Source organism: Bombina bombina, chromosome 2 (assembly GCF_027579735.1).
Source record: "Bombina bombina isolate aBomBom1 chromosome 2, aBomBom1.pri, whole genome shotgun sequence".
Classification (NCBI taxonomy): Eukaryota; Metazoa; Chordata; class Amphibia; order Anura; family Bombinatoridae; genus Bombina; species Bombina bombina.
Genome location: NC_069500.1, coordinates 452,676,096 through 452,693,706, shown reverse-complemented (window position 1 = coordinate 452,693,706; position 17,611 = coordinate 452,676,096).

The following is a 17,611-nucleotide window of genomic DNA, read 5'->3' as shown; positions in this document are numbered from 1 at the left end:
CGCCCCATAAATTCATTGGGCTCACCTTGGATCAAGTAACATTTTTCCGTAACCACCAAAAGAGTGACCCAGAGACTCTGAAGCTACAGTTACAAAAGAATTCTCGTGGACTTTTTCACTCGAACGGGAAGTTATATGTCCTCCGCAATGCTCATAAGTCCCTTTTATCTGGGCATCCTGGTGTCCGCAAGACTTTTCACCTCCTCCAAAGGGATTTCTGGTGGCCTGGTATTGCAAGTTCCGTCAAACATGTCCTGTATGTGCTACCTGCAAACCCTCTCATATCCGACCCTACGGCCATCTGTTATCTCATCCTATAGCAGATAGACCTTGGCGACATATTGCTATGGATTTCATTGTTGAACTTCCCACTTCCACCAACCACAATACCATACTAGTTGTGGTTGATCAATTTTCTAAGATGGCCCATTTTATACCCATGCTCGGCTTACCAACTGCATCCAAAACAGCAGAAGCCTTCCTTAAAAATGTAGTACGTCTCCATGGTCTTCCCGACTCTGTAACAACAGACAGGGGGACCCAATTCACCTCCAAGTTCAGGATCCAACTGTGCAAAAGTTTAAACATTGAAAGACATTTGTCATCAGCTTACCATTCCCAGATAAATGGATAAACTGAGAGGACTAACCAAACACTTGAGCAGTACCTCAGATGTTTTTGTAACTTCCAACAGGAAGATGGGTTTACCCTTCTACCTACTGCAGAATTTGCTTTTAATAATACAGTGAATTCCTCGACAAAGCTGACTCCTTTTTATGTGAACTACGGTTACCACCCATCTTATCATCTACTACACAGGGAAGATGACATTTTGCCTATGGTTACAGACTGGGTGAACACTCTTAACCATACTTTTAAGTTACTACAGGAAACTTTGAGCTTAGCCCAGGCTAAGCAGAAGTATTATTACGATTTGAGAAGATCCAAGCCTCCGCAATATAAGCCTGGTGATTCGATTTGGCTTTCTACAAAAAACCTCAAGCTACAAATACCAAGTAGGAAGTTGGGCAGTCTATTCATTGGCCCTTACAAAATCCTTAGGGTAATTAATGACAATGCTGTCACTTTGGAACTACCACCTTCAATAAAAATCCATCCCACCTTCCATGTATCACTACTTAAACCGTACTACCCTGTTAGACCTTCTATTACACCGATAGCTGCTCCTATACCAGTCTCTGATATAACGAGTTACAAGGTTGCTGAGATTATTGATTCTTGGATCCACAGACGAACCCTACAGTATTTAGTTTGCTGGAAAGTCTATGGCCCAGAGGAGGATTCCTGGGAACCTGTCTGTAACATCTCCGCTCCTAGGTTGGTCTCCCTTTTTCATTGGCGCCATCCTGATCGACCCCGGCCTTGATCTGTTCGGGGTCTCTTGAAACGGGGTATAATGTCAGGATCAGATGTTGGCACACTTTCACTTTAAGATCCTATACCATGTGACTGGCACATCCTATAAAAGCCTAGCTTTGATGACCTAACGTTGTTAGGTAATCTGATTCCAGTGGATTCTACTCTAGCCTCATTTTGATTTACGGCTGACTTCGAACTAACTTGTTCCGCTCCTCTACAGGTTTCCTAACCGCACCTTGCTACTCTAACTCTGGGCTGTTCTTACCTTATTGTGGGTAATCTCCTTACAAGTCCGCATTAAAGCTCTCTCCTGTTTGACGCTCCTGAATCATCTGATCAGCAACATGCCGGAGCATGTGACGTCACTCTGCAGAGCGACGTGGAGAGACACAGACACCGGACTCCTTACAGCAGCACCGCTTCCTACAGCTAACAGCTCCGGTGGTCAGACCGCCAAACGGTATGGTCAGAATAATGTTTATTGCTTTCTAAGTCCTCTGCCAATGACATTTGTAAATACATATATAGCTGCTGATTCCACTATACCTGCATTGTGTTTTTCTATCATGATACAAGTGACTATTTGCTATCACATCTCTGTGTCATATGCTGCAGCCATATATAAGAAGTCATAAAAACTACTAACAGTGGTAGATGGATTTAAATTGCAACAAATACTTATGCATGTTATTTCTGCCTTTACATACAGCTGTTCAACAGCTTTCATAACCAAGGATCTTAACAAATCTGTCTCCTCCTTTTAGCAAGGATTTCCTTCTTGTCGCTTGTAATATTTAGAATACCTAGTTTAGTGTTAGATAGAATAGGTTTCACTTCCTTTGTATCTTCATGTGTATAGGTACTATGAAGTACTGTTCCACATACAAACTGACCTAAATAAGGTCGCCCTCAGATCAATGAGCAAACCAGGGTTTGTCCGTGTGACAAGTCCCGCAGTGGGGTGTGAGACTGAGTGGTTGAAGGTATATGTACATAGCTATAAGGGTGTTTGTGCTGAATCCTCACACTATCGTAAGCATAGTGATCAAGCTGGGTACAATGCAAAAATAGAGTAGGGGCTTAGTGGACTAAATTACAAGTAATACAGAACCTGGGGGTATCTACCAATCATAACCCAAACACAACATGAATAAATGTGGTACCATATTATACCTTCTATGTGAACTCAGTCCCTCCATTTAAACAAAGTACAATATATATAGTAATGGATTACAATTGAGACTCAAGCAAGTTCAAATACAACGGTTAGGCATAGTCCGGTAGTTTACCTGTAGAAATGACAGCATAGATAGCCCAGGTCTCTACTAAGAAGCCCAGCATAGTCCAAAATTGTAATGTTCACACTGAACCCAGCAACAGAACCAGCTTAGGGGAAGTTATAAACATACTTCTCATACTTAGCATGTTCCAGCCAGCAAATGCAGGAAATAGCCAAATGTTTTTCAGAACATTTCTAAAGCTAATGTCCGTGGCATTTTTTTTGTTCCCTAGCACAAAGTGAACACCAAATGTGAGCAGCAATAAAACAGAGCAGAGTCTTAGACAGTTCAACTCTATCCAAATCCCTTAAGTGCCCCATATATATATTAGAGGAGTTCCCTTAGTAATAAACAATAAGCATTGCCCCAACAAGGCTTTATTATAAACAGTTAAGAAAAGACAGACCCAGCTGTAAATGGCATATAACTTAACGGAGATAACGTCTCTAATATATCCCATGTGCTTGGGAGCTATATTAAACATTCCTTACATCAGTTTCACCCGATACCAATGTGATCTTGATCACAATATTCTAGATATACCCAGACAAGCAATGAGGGCTTCTGAACCTCAGTAAGGGACCTCATTTCTAGACACCGTAGGCTGTGGTGGATTACTGGTCTTGGAATTATTTCCAGTGCATGCCTAAGCTGCATATCGGTGGATCTCTGTTGGGGTACTATTTGCAGCTATACAGTTTTGGTACTTTTTACAGTCACCCCTACTGGGGTCTTAGTAGTTCTGGCATGCATGGCTGTTTGCGCCTTTGTAGAGGCTAAACGGCTAACAGGGAGAATATCCATTGAAGAGGTAGAGGCACCTGAGGCGGTCTCCAATCTCCTGGTTTCGGCTCTCTCACTCCCCACAGCCGGATATACTATGCCAGACGTTGGTTCATTAGTACTTCTGGTGGAGGTAATTGGTAAGCACTGGGACCCCGAAGCGTCACCATTCCCCTGCTGATTTGAACTAGGTTCGGATGAATTGGCAGTTTCTGAAGTACCGCCGCTCACATGAGTGCGTTGCCTGAACAATGTCTCATCTATGGCTTTAAGATGCCCATCCAGCAGATGACGTAGCTCTTCTAGTATATAGGAAGCACACTCCATATTTAAGGTCTTGTATAAAATACTAGGTGGATAAAAGAATATTCCAGTTGTGTCCAGAGTAAATCTCTCTGGTTTGTTAACCCAGTGACCTGGGGGGGGGGTATAAATGCGGTAGCTTTTACCACACAAACTGCCTGACTCGTAGAGGAGGCCTCATGACCTTGTGTCTAGACGCTGTGTGATAAGCTGAGTAACATAGGTAGGGCCGCTGTAAGTAAGATAGTCCTGGAGTCTCTTCAAGTTATATTAGAGAGATATGCTTAGACCAGCTAAATAGTGGGTCAAACATAAATAAAAGTTCTTGAAATGTTAAAAAGATCCAGGAGCTCTCTCCAAACATGTCCTGCCGCAACAGCTGTAGGCTCCGCCCCAAATGTGTTTTTATTGTGCTAATGTATACACACATTCATTAGTCTAGTTCATCTTCCTCCTAAAATGCAAAAACATACTCCTTGAACAATTCTTTAATTAAACAATTGTTAATGGATGTGAAATTAGTTAATGCATTTTTTTTTTTTTTTTTTTGTTATTTTACAATACTACTGTACGTTATACATTTCTTCTATTTCAAAACTGGGAGATTCCTAATTTAAACATTTTCCCCAAATAATAATATTATATATATATATATATATATATATATATATATATATATATATATATATATATATATATATATATATATATATATATATATATATATATATATATATAACTTTGTACTTTGTAATTTAAGTGCTTGCCACTTTACCATTTGTGGAAAAATTTTATGTAATCGCTAGCTTCAAAGGAAAGCATAATGTGCCAAGTCAAAAAATAAACATTGTCAAAATCTAAGTAATATCATGCTAGCATGTCTAAAATCAGATGTGTGAATGTCAACAATCTTCTAAAATAGGAAAAAAAATATTATGCCTAACTTTACAGAGAGAAACATTGAAGTTTGAATTGGTATAGATGTAAACAGTTCACATATGAGAGACCTATTCTTGAATGTTTATTTTACAATGATTTTATCAGTATTGTCAACTTACACAGAAATGCACAGATGTTGATCAAAATATATTCTTTCAAAGCAGATGCCTGTATCTGACCTTGTCCATCAAAATATATCTGAAAGCCTTCTGAGTATGCTCACAACATGATTGGTGACACAAATATTTTCAATGTGCAGGCAGCTATCTGATTGGTTGTTTCCCTTGGGTATAATTCCTTTAGGGATCTAAAATACTGCTTGTAAAATCAGTGATTTGAATCATTATAGAATGTAACTGTTAAGGTTTAACAGAATTTTAAACATAAACATAGCAATCTTAGAAATCTAAAAATAGCATAAAAAAGTTATTATGTTTCTGGTTTTGTCTAAAATTACCCTTAGCATATTTACACATATGTATATTTTATTTTGAGTGGAATATTCTAATATTTAAAAAGCTTTAAAATAAAATAGTATAACTTAAAGGGACAGTCAAGTCAAAATTAAACTTACTTGATTCAGATAGAGCATGCAATTTTAAACGATTTTCCAGTTTACTTCTATCCTCAAATATGCTAGTTTTCTTGACATTCTTTGTTCAAAGCTAAACCTAGATAGGCTCATATGCTAATTTCTAAACCCTTGAAGACTGCTTCTTATCTCAGTGCATTTTGAGAGTTTTTCACTGTTAGACACTGCTAGTTCATGCGTGTTATATAGGTAACATCGTGCTCACTACAGGGGAGTTATTTATGAGTCAGTGATTAGCTAAAATGCAAGCCTGTGAAAAGAACTGAGATAAGGGGTAGTTTACAGAGTCTTAGATAAAAGGTAATCACAGAGGTAAAAAGTGTATTAATATAAGTTACTTATGCAAAATTAGGGAATGGGTAATGAAGGCATTATCTATGTTTTTAAACAATAACAATTGTGGTGTAGACTGTCCCTTTAATAAATAAAAGAATAGTAATGCTAAAATGTGGTTATTTTACACTATTTAGTCATTAATTGTTTTTAGATGTCACAATAACTACAAATCACACACAAATAAATACATTCAAAATAAAAGAGCAATGGCAGTAGACTCATAAATAAACTCCAGAATGAAAAGTTGCCCACATTACATAAATTATTATTAAGTATCTCAAAAACAAAGCAGGATCAAATATGTAACCAATCAAATTGAGTAAAATGCAGAAACTTGTAGATCTTATTGGTGTTCTGTCTTGGCTTAGACAGTATAGTTCCTGCAGTGCTTAAACATTTTGGTGTCAGACTACCCAGCTCACAGAAGCCTATTTCGGTGTGCCTTTTTCCTTTCAACTCTTTTTGTATCTTTTTGGCTCCTCTCTCATTTTTTTTTTTTTAATTTTGCTACCTGTCCTGATTTCTTTCACCTGTCTTACCGATCTGACATCTTCTGGTTCTGTCTTTGCATTTTGATATCCCTTAACACTGTCTGCTGGCTGTTTTCATCTATGCTATTAGCCTTTATTTGTGAGTGTACTAGATCCTGCCTCTGAATACCAGGGACTCAGTCATGAAAAATATTATTTTGTAATTCAGTTATATACATTGATTCATTGAAAGCTTTATTTGGTGTTTAACATGTATAATTTGGAAAGATAATTTTTTTCTGATTTATTTTAAAAACAATTTTAAGGGGTGCAGGGTCATTTGGTTTTTGGAGGGGGTGCAGGGCCAGTGTATCTGATCTGATGCATAATGTAGGTATGTGACAGTAGTTCTACAGGGCTATAGGGTCTTGATCTGAGGTCTCTAACAAAGGAAATTCAGTCTAATCACTAGTCTCATGTGGTTTGTGGATGTCAATATAGCCATAGGGACAGGGGGTCTATATGTGGAGATATGATGCTAAGAGAGGCTCCAGGGCAAGGGAATATCTTGTTTTTTTGTGTGGCTATAAGACTGATAACAAAACTGCATGGTAAGTTTAGTGTGATATGATGTTTATTAGAAAGTGCATAAATAATACAGGTTCAGTTAGAGAATATCACCACTGAAAAATATAAAAATGGAAAATGAGATGAATAATTTGAGTTGTTTTGCAGTTATAGGTGTACTTAAGGTAATGCTGTGGGTGACTGGGTTGTGCAAAGTTTACCTACTTGATTTCTTGTAAGAAATAGTATACAGAGGAGTGAAGAGGAAGTTCTAGAATCAGTGTGAGCAGAGCACAGAAGGGAGCATTGCTAGTAACTGAGTAACTGAAGTCCATTGTTTCAAATGTGCTGAGGGAGGGGTGGAGTTTTGTGCACAGCATAACATAAAGGAACTGGATGAGAGACTGCAGAGTTATGAGCTGGAGGAGTGAGGTGTGTGTAGAGGGAAAATGTGGAGTGCAGAATACAGGAGATGTCAGTGGTGAGGTGATGCAAGGGTTAATAAATGCTGCTGTAGCACTGTTACTTTAATGAATTAATGCAACAAGAAAAATATAAATTGGGCTGAAACTATTTTGTGGCAATACTGAATGTGAAATAAACTGAACAGCACCATCTACTAATAAACCTGAATAACACACGTGCCTCAGTCAATACAAAGAATTAAAGTTGTGCTCAGGCAATTTTGTATGTGCCTAGATGAACATTGCAAAATGGCGGCAATCAATATTTTTACCTCGTGTTTTTAAATAAAAAATACAAAAAGGGGATTTTGAAAACAAACAGTGACTCACTAAAAAAGTCCCACATAAGTAATTTATCTATTGGAAAAATATGTATTTGAAATTAGTGATGTCGCGAACCTAAAATTTTGTGTTTGCGAACAGCGAAAGTGAACTTCCGCAAAAGTTTGCGAACCGGGCGACTAACACCTGGACTGTGGCATGCCGGAGGGGGATCCATGGCAAAATTCCCATGGAAAATTATAGTTGATGCAGAGTCTGTTTTTAAGCTATAAAGGGCATAAAGCACCTAAAATTTCTAAATTGTTTGGAATAACGTGCTTTAAAACATCAGGTATGATGTTGTATCGTTCAGGTAGTGTAAGGGTTATGCCCGCTTCACAGTGACAGACCAAACTCCCCGTTTAACGGACCGCAAACAACCGCAAACAGTCCATTTGCACAACCGCAAACTCCCCATTTGCACAAGGTTGGATACCAAGCTAGCCATGTCCCATTCCTTGTCCTCACTGATGTCACTGCGCGTGCAATCACTTCCTAGGGTAACAGAAAATGCTCCAACAACAAGATGCTCCTATTATATTACTGCACTGAGGCTGCTGCCTGTATCTGTGTGTCCTGCTCCCTGGCCGGAGAGCAAAGGGGACACCAGGTCGAGCTGCTGAATGAGGCTTCTGAGAAGAAGAAAAAGAAACTGAGAAATGTTCTGCAGAAACTGACCACAAAGAGAGAGGAGACTGAGAAAAGAGTCCAGAGTCTGCAGAAGCACAGGAGAGGGGTGCAAGAGAAAGCAGCTGGTGTAAGAGAGAGACTGACTGCCCTGAGTAGGGACATCAGGAAACAGCTGGAAGACCTAGAGAAGCGAGTCCTGAGTGAGATCACCCGGCAACAGGAGCAGGTTTTACTCACAATCTCTGATCTGATCCATCAGCTGGGAAAAAGAGAACGACGAGCTAACCAGGAAGATTTGTCACATTGAGGAGGAAGAACAGGAATCACACAGAGATGAGATGCTTGGTCGGTCCTCCTACTTCCAATTTGGGGCACTGCGCGTGCAATCTAATGTGCCACCAGATAGGAGTGGTGTGTTAAGTAGTACTATTCCTATCAGTTTAATCCCTGTTATGTGCATTTTTTTTGTTTGATTTTTGAAGCCACAATGCAGCACCAGAGGCCAGAAAAATTTGGCATGTACACATGCCTGAAAAATTATGTATTGTTGCAGACGCTGCTGTAGCAGCGGCCAGAAAAATTGATGTTTGTTTCCCTGGCAGAAAGTGCCCTAAAACATGGTGGCTTGAACCCTAGTTGGTGGTGGATAAGTCACGCAAGTCATCCTGCATTCGGAGATAAAATACAGCATTTTTTATCTCCGAATGCAGGTAGCTCATCTCATCAGGCCTTTTTTACTCTAATGTATCGCCCAATGTCAATCCCTTTGGGATCCATCCCTCATTCATCTTAATAAAGATGAGGTAATCGAGACTTTTTTGACCTAGGCGACTTCGCTTCTCAGTGACAATACCTCCTGCTGCACTGAAGGTCCTTTCCGACAGGACACTTGAAGCGGGCAGGCCAGAAGTTCTATGGCAAATTGGGATAGCTCAGGCCACGGGTCAAGCCTGCACACCCAGTAGTCAAGGGGTTCATCCCTCCTCAGAGTGTCGAGATCTGCAGTTAAGGCGAGGTAGTCTGCTACCTGTCGGTTGAGTCGTTCTCTGAGGCTGGACCCCGAAGGGCTGTGGCGATGTGCATAGGAGTTAAAAAGGTCCGCATGTCCTCCATCAAAAACACATCTGTAAAGCATCCTGTCCTTGCCGGCGTGGTCGTGGGAGGAGGAGTATTACTTTGACCTCTTTCCCTGTTAGATTCCCGTTGTGCTGTGACATCACCCTTATACGCTGTGTAATACTTTTTAATTTATTTTTGAACTGCTCCATCCTTTCCGACTTGCAGGAATTCGGTAACATTTCAAGCACTTTATGCTTATACCGGGGGTCTAGTAGCATGGACACCCAGTACAGTTTGTTCTCCTTCAGCTTTTTTATACGAGTGTCCCTCAACAGGCACGACAGCATAAAAGACCCCATTTGCACAAGGTTGGATGCCGAGCTACTCATGTCCCGTTCCTCGTCCTCACTGATCTCACTGAAGGTATCTTCTTCCCCCCAGCCACGTACAACACCACGGGTACCAGATAGGTGACAAAGAGCACCCTGGGATGCCTGTTGTGCTTGGTCTTCCTCCTCCTCCTCAAAGCCACATTCCTCCTCTTACTCCTCTTCCTCACAATCATCTTCCTGCATTGCCGCTGGTCCAGCAAGCGATGCTGATAAGGCTGATTCTGGTGGTGATGGTGAATACAACTCTTCCTCTTCCTCTTCACACTCATCTACGGCCTGATCCAGCACTCTTTGCAGGGCACGCTCCAGAAAGAAAACAAATGGTATGATGTCACTGATGGTGCCTTCGGTGTGACTGACTAGGTTTGTCACCTCCTCAAAAGGACGCATGAGCCTACAGGCATTGCGCATGAGCGTCCAGTAATGTGGCAAAAAAATCCCCAGCTCCCCAGAGGCTGCCCTAGCACCCCGGTCATACAAATACTCGTTAATGGCTTTTTCTTGTTGGAGCAGGCGGTCGAACATTAGGAGTGTTGAATTCCAACGTGTCGGGCTGTCACAAATCAAGCGCCTCACTGGCAGGTTGTTTTGCCACTGGATATCTGACAAGTGCGCCATGGCCGTGTAGGAATGCCTGAAATGGACACACACCTTCCTGGCCTGCTTCAGGACATCCTGTAAGCCTGGGTACTTATGCACAAAGCATTGTACAATCAGATTACACACATGTGCCATGCACGGCACATGTGTCAACTTGCCCAATTTCAATTCCGCCACCAAATTACTTCCGTTGTCAGAAACCACTTTGCCGATCTCCAGTTGGTGGGGAGTCAGCCAAAGATCCACCTGTGCGTTCAGGAAAGACAGGAGTGCTGCTGCGGTGTGACTCTCTGCTTTCAGGCAAGTCAACCCCAAGACGGCATGACACTGCCGTATCCGGGATGTGGAATAGTACCTGGGGGGGGGGGTGCCGTTGATGTGGAGCAAGACACAGCAGCAGAAGAGGACTCAGCCGAGGAGGTTATGGAAGAGGATGGAGTAGGAGGAGTAGAGGAGGTGGCAGCAGGCCTGCCTGCAAGTCGTGGCGGTGTCACCAACTCCTCTGCAGAGACAGGTATTCCATGCTTGGCAGCCGTCAGCAGGTTTACCCAATGCACAGTGTAGGTGATATACCTGACCTGACCATACTTTGCAGACAAGCTATCACTGTGTGCCAGATATGCCATTACTTCCTTTCACACAATCGAGTACAGGTTGGGGATTGCCTTTTGTGCAAAAAAATTTCGGACGGGTACCTTCCACTGCGGTGTCCCAATAGCTACAAATTTTTTGAACGCCTCAGACTCCAACAGCTTGTATGGTAAAAGCTGGCGGGCTAAGAGTTCAGACAAGCCAGCTGTCAGACGCTGGGCAAGGGGGTGACTTGGTGACATTGGCTTCTTACGCTCAAACATGTCCTTGACAGACACCTGACTGTGGGCAGATGAGCAGGAACTGCTCCGGAAGAGAGACGGATTGGCAAATGGTAGAGAGGGGGCAAGGAGCACAGCAGTGGTTGACGTGGCTAAAGATGCTGGACCAGGAGGAGGATGGCGGCTTTGAGTTTGTGTGCTGCTTGTCCTCATGTGTTCATCCCATAGGCGTTTGTGATGTGAGATCATATGCCTTCGCAAAGCAGTTGTACCTAGGTGGGTGTTGGACTTCCCACAACTCAGTTTTTTTTTTTTTGCACAGGTTTTTTTTTGCACAGGTTGCAAATGGCATTGCTGTTGTCAGAGGCAGACACACAAAAAATGCCACACTGATGAGCTCTGTGATGACGGCATTCTGGTGGTGGCAACAGCATGCGTTGATTGGCCTGCTGTCTGGCTGACCCCGGGTGCCAATGCATGCTGTCTGACGACCTCCCCTGCTTCCAACTCGTCTCCTCCTCCTGCTCCTCTCTGTCTCCGCATCTGAACTTTCCCCCTGTTCTTCTTCTCTTCTACCAGGCACCCACGTGACATCCACGGACGCATTGTCATCATCAACCCCTTCACTTGTATCTGACAACTCAACAACGGAAGCAACGGAGGGTACAACATCATCATCATCATCATCACACCGTGCGTCGTCCATGTCTGTAATGCTGCCTGACTGAGACATATCACAGTTATCTACATCCTCTGTCAATATTGGTTGCGCATAACTCATTTCTTCACACTGAGGTGTACATAACTTCTCTGACAGATCAAGTGAGGCGGCGTGGTGCTAGTGTCGGTGGTGGCGGCAGGCGGGCGAGTGGTAAGTTGAGAGGTGCCCGAAGCTAAGCTAGAGGAGGAGGATGGTGCGTCAAGGTTACGAGCGGAAGCTGTAGAAGATTGGGTGTCCTGTGTTATAAAGTCAACTATTTCATCAGAACTTTTCGTGTTCATGGTATGTGGCCTAACACTGGGCATTATTCTATGGCCAAAGGCAATCACAGCACCACAACCACAACGGCCCCTGTGGGTTGGCCTGCCTCTGCCTGTCATTTTTTTTTCGATTAGTGCTACTATGCGTGCAAGCTACTGTGAGTGGGCACAGTATACGCTGTGAGCCTGACACAAAAAAACAGACTGATGTTTTACAGTCAATTTTTTTTTTTAAATGTACACTGACAGTGCACTACTATTAAACAAGATAATATGAGTGGTGGCACTGGGCAAGTGGGCACAGTATACGCTGTGAGCCTGACACAAAAATGCAGACTGATGTTTCAAAGTCAAAATAGTTTTTTTATTTTTAAAATGTACACTTACACTACTATTAAACAAGATAATATGAGTGGTGGCACTGGACAAGTGGGCACAGTATACGCTGTGAGCCTGACACAAAAAAGCAGACTGATGTTTCACAGTCCAAAAAGTTTTTATTTTTTTAAATGTACACTTACACTACTATTAAACAAGATATGAGTGGTGTCACTGGGCAAGTGGGCACAGTATACGCTGTGACCCTGGCACACACGCTGGCAGGCAGGCAACTGCAATTAGATTACACAAGCAGACTGATGTTTCACAGTCAAAAAAGTTTTTTTTTACATTATTTACACTACTGTTACACCAGATATGAGTGGTGGCACTGGGCAAGTGGGCCGGGCACACACGTTGGCAGGCAGGCAAATGCAATTAGAATTACACTAGCAGACTGATGTTTCACAGTCAAAAAAGTTTTTTTTTTTTAATTATTTACACTACTGTTACACCAGATATGAGTGGTTGCACTGGGCAAGTGGGCCTGGCACACATGCTAGCAGGCAGGCAACTGCAATTTTGATTACACAAGCAGACTGATGTTTCACAGTCAAAAAAGTTTTTTTAAAAAAATTTACACTACTGTTACAACAGATATGAGTGGTGGCACTAGTTGGCAAGTGGGCCTGGCACACACGCTGGCAGGCAGGCAGGCAACTGCAATTAGATTACACAAGCAGACTGATGTTTCACAGTCAACAAAGTTGTTGTTTTTTTAAATTTACACTACTGTTACAACAGATATGAGTGGTGGCACTAGTTGGCAAGTGGGCCTGGCACACATGCTGGCAGGCAGGCAACTGCAATTAGATTACACTAGCAGTCTGATGTTTCACAGTCAAAGAAGTTTTCTTTTTTTAAAATTTACACTACTGTTACAACAGATATGAGTGGTGGCACTTAGCAAGTGGGCCTGGCACACACGCTGGCAGGCAGGCAACTGCAATTAGATTACACTAGCAGACTGATGTTTCACAGTCAAAAACGTTTTTTTTTTAAATTTACACTACTGTTACAACAGATATGAGTGGTGGCACTAGTTGGCAAGTGGGCCTGGCACACACGCTGGCAGGCAGGCAACTGCTATTAGATTACACTAGCAGACTGATGTTTCACAGTCAAAAAAGTTTTTTTAAAAAAAAAATTACACTACTGTTACAACAGATATGAGTGGTGGCACTAGTTGGCAACTGGACCTGGCACACATGCTGGCAGGCAGGCAGGCAGGCAACTGCTTATAGATTACACTAGCAGACTGATGTTTCACAGTCAAAAACTACTATTACAACAGATATGAGTGCTGGCACTGCAGGCAGGCAACTGCAATTAGATTACACTAGCAGACTGATGTTTCACAGTCAAAATTACACAGGCAAAAAAAAAAAAGATCTTCTAGCCCTAAAAATGGCTTTTTGGGGTGCTGTCCTTACACCAAAGATCAGATGAGTCATTCAGGACTGTAGTGGACACTGAATTCACCAGCCTAGCTATCAATTTCCCTATAAAATCAGCAGCAGCTACACTATCCCTTCTCTCACTAAGAATGCAGGATCAGAATGAATCTAAAATGGCTGCTGTCCAGGAGCTGGGAGGGTCTGGGAGGGAGTGTCTGCTGCTGATTGGCTGAAATGTGTCTGCAGACTGTGAGATACAGAGTCAAAGTTTACTCAATGATGACGAATAGGGGACGAATCGAACATTGCATATGTTTGCCTGCCGCGGCGAACGCGAACAAGCTATGTTTGCCGGGAACTATTCGCGACATCACTACTCTAGAGCCGTCCATCAAGATGGTGAGTAAAAACTTGGGGTTAGCCGTAGGGTTTTTTTTTTTGGTGGGGGGGGTTTAGGATAGGTTTTCAATTTAAGATAGTATTTTTTTAGGATTTTTTTTAAATGTGTGGGGATATTTTAGTTTTAGGATAGTTTTTTTAGAGGGGCTTTTTTAAGGTATCTTAGTTTTACAATAGGGCTTTTCTATTTTAGTGTAAACAAAATTTAAGTTGTTAATGTGTTCTGGTTTCTTTTTGCAGTGTTTTTTTTACTGATGGTGTTTTTTTAATTTTTTTTAACATAAGGTGCCTTAGGTTAGGGAATTTTGGGGAGTTAGCTGTTAAATTAGTGTTACTAAATTAGAGGGTTTATTGTGATTGTGATGGGGGTTGTGGTGGTGTAGAGGGTTTAAATTGTAGGGTATTTTTTGATAGGGTGTGATGTATTAGGGATTTATAGTGTAGGGGTTAATTGGAATGGGGTTTGCAGTGGATTATGGTTTACTAGTGTAGAAGGTTAATTGTGATGAGGTTGCAGTGAATTAGAGGTTAATAGTGTAGGAGTTCATTGCAATGGGGGTTGCGGTGGATTAGGGGTTACTAGCGTATGGGGTTAATAGGAATGGGGTGTTGCAGTTTAAGAGTTACTAGAGTAGGGTTTTTGTGCAATGGTGATTAGCCTGCTGGTATAGGTGGGGTTTTTTTTTTAACTTTGCAGCAACATTGAAGTTAAAGTTTGACAGAGCAGTATTTACCACTCCACTTAGCCATAAACTGGTAGAAAATATTAAAAAGAATGTGATCGACTTTTGTATTAGGTATTTGATTTCAACTCATGCTGATATTTGTCCAGTTTGGTTCAATTGATTCATTTGGAAATAAAACAAAGACAGACTGCATTGCATTGTATACAATTTAAGAAATCAATCTAAGAGCCATAGGGTTGAGTATTCATATAAACATACTTTAAAACAAGCTAACAATTGCTAAATAATGTGCTGTTGGGAAAATAGTTGATATAAGATAATGCTTCCACTTGCTGTAAATCAGGACAGACCTTGTGAATATTGATATATATATATATATATATATATTTGGTATTAAAATTCTGGCAATATGTATTACTGGTTTAGTTAACACTAGAAATCTTTCTATACAATTTATACAAAGCTGTAAAATGATTTTTCATCACTGAATGGGTTTTGTACAAAGACTGGAGCAGCTTGAATTATATTACCTAATACGAAAGTTATATTTAAAGAGAAAAAAAAAGCTGAAGTAAAACAGGATCCTACAGCAACCATTATTTAACATAATGAATGTTATTTTTATAACTTACTTGCTTTAGTAGTTTTATTTTAAATATAGACCCAGAGGCAGGCATGACTACATTCTTTAATAAAATATAAATTATGTTACTATTTTAGAATGTGTTCTTTTAATACATTTTCAACATTAAGGGTTCCATTTGTTAAAAATACCAGGATCCTGGCTGTCTGGTCTCACTGCGAGTGGGTAGCATACGCTGCTCACATTTAACATTGCACAAGTAGGGGCTGTCAATCATTGGATGAGTGCACTCCGCACATCAGTCATAAGACCATTGCTACTTAATTAGCTTTCCAAGGTTGCTAAATTGGGGTCCTATATTTTAAACGTAACATATATATACAATTTAAAAAAAAGGAATTTTTAAAAGATATGTTTTAAATATAAAAAAAAACTGTGACAATTCATGTGTACAACTTCCCCTGTCCAATCCTGACAGAGCATCATTAAATGAATGGTGTAAAGCAAATCAGGCATTAAATACCAAACAGGGTTCTTGAATTCTCTGTTAACCTAGCATAGGGAAGTGGTAGTCTTAGTTAACATCCACCATCCTTGACTCATTTTTACTTTAGCTTTGAACAGTGCAGTGGTGTGTGCCTATATCAGCTTGCTGTGCTGTTTTTTACAATAAGATACATAATATTTTTTTTCCCACTGGGACCAAGGCATTTTTTTTATATATAATATTAAAGAATTGCAGCATAATTGGTTTGGGAAAAAATTTAATCTTTCAAAAACCTTTCGGCTAGATTACGAGTTGTGCGTTAGGCTGAAAAAGCAGCGTTAACAGGTCCTAACACTGCTTTTTCACTACCGCTGGTATTACGAGTCTTGAAGGTTTAGGGGCACTGCACACTTCTTTGGCGTTACCGCAAAACGACTTACGTAAACTTAATAAAGTCTTTTTTCTATGGGACTTCCATAGCGCTGGTATTAGGAGTCTGTCCTGGGAGGCCAAAAAGTGAGCGGTACACCCACTACCTCCAAGATCCCTAACACATTTTAAAGTCAGTAGTTAAGAGTTTTATCGTACAACGCCGTAAAATAAAACTCATAACTAAAGTGCTAAAAAGTACACTATCACCCATAAACTACCTATTAACCCCTAAACCGAGGCCCTCCCACATCACAAACACTAAAATTAAAATTTTAACCCCTAATCTGCCGCTCCGGACATCGCCACCACTATTATAAACATATTAACCCTAAACCGCCACACTCCCGCCTCGCAAATACTAGTTAAATATTATTAACCCCTAATCTGCCGTGCCTAACATTGCCGCCACCTACATTATACTTATTAACCCCTAATCTGACTCTTCGGACATCGCTGCCACCTACATTATACTTACAAACCCCTAATCTGCTGCCCCCAACATAGCTGACACCAACATTATTTTTATTAACCCCTAATCTGCTGCCCCCAATGTCGCTGCAACCTACCTACACTTATTAACCCCTAATCTTCCGCCTCCAACGTCGCCACCACTATTCTAAATTTATTAACCCCTAAACCTAAGTCTAATCCTAAACCTAACACCCCCTAATTTAAATATAATTTAAATAAATCTGAATAAAATTACTATCATTACCTACATAATTCCTATTTAAAATTAAATACTTACCTGTAAAATAAACCCTAAGCTAGCTACAATATAACTAATAGTTACATTGTAGCTAGCTTAGGGTTTATTTTTATTTTACAGGCAAGATTGTATTTATTTTAACTAGGTAGAATAGTTACTAAATAGTTATTAACTATTTAATAAATACCTAGCTAAAATAAATACAAAAGTTCCTGTAAAATAAAACCTAACCTAAGTTACAATAACACCTAACACTACACTACAATTTAATAAATTAACTAAATTAAAAACAATTAAATAAATTAAATTAAATTAGCTAAATTACAAAAAAAAAACAACTCAAAATAAAAAAAAAAACCTAGCCTAAACTAAACTATCAACAGCCCTTAAAAGGGCCTTTTGCTGGGCATTGCCTTTTGCGGGGCATTGCCCCAAAGTAATCAGCTCTTATACCTGTAAAAAAAAAATGCAAACACCCCCCAACAGTAAAACCCACCACGCACACAACAAACCCCCCAAATAAAAAGCTAACTAAAAAAACCTAAGCTCCCATTGCCCTGAAAAGGGCATTTGGATGGGCATTGCCCTTAAAAGGGCATTTAGCTATTTTGTGGCCCAAACCCCTAATCTA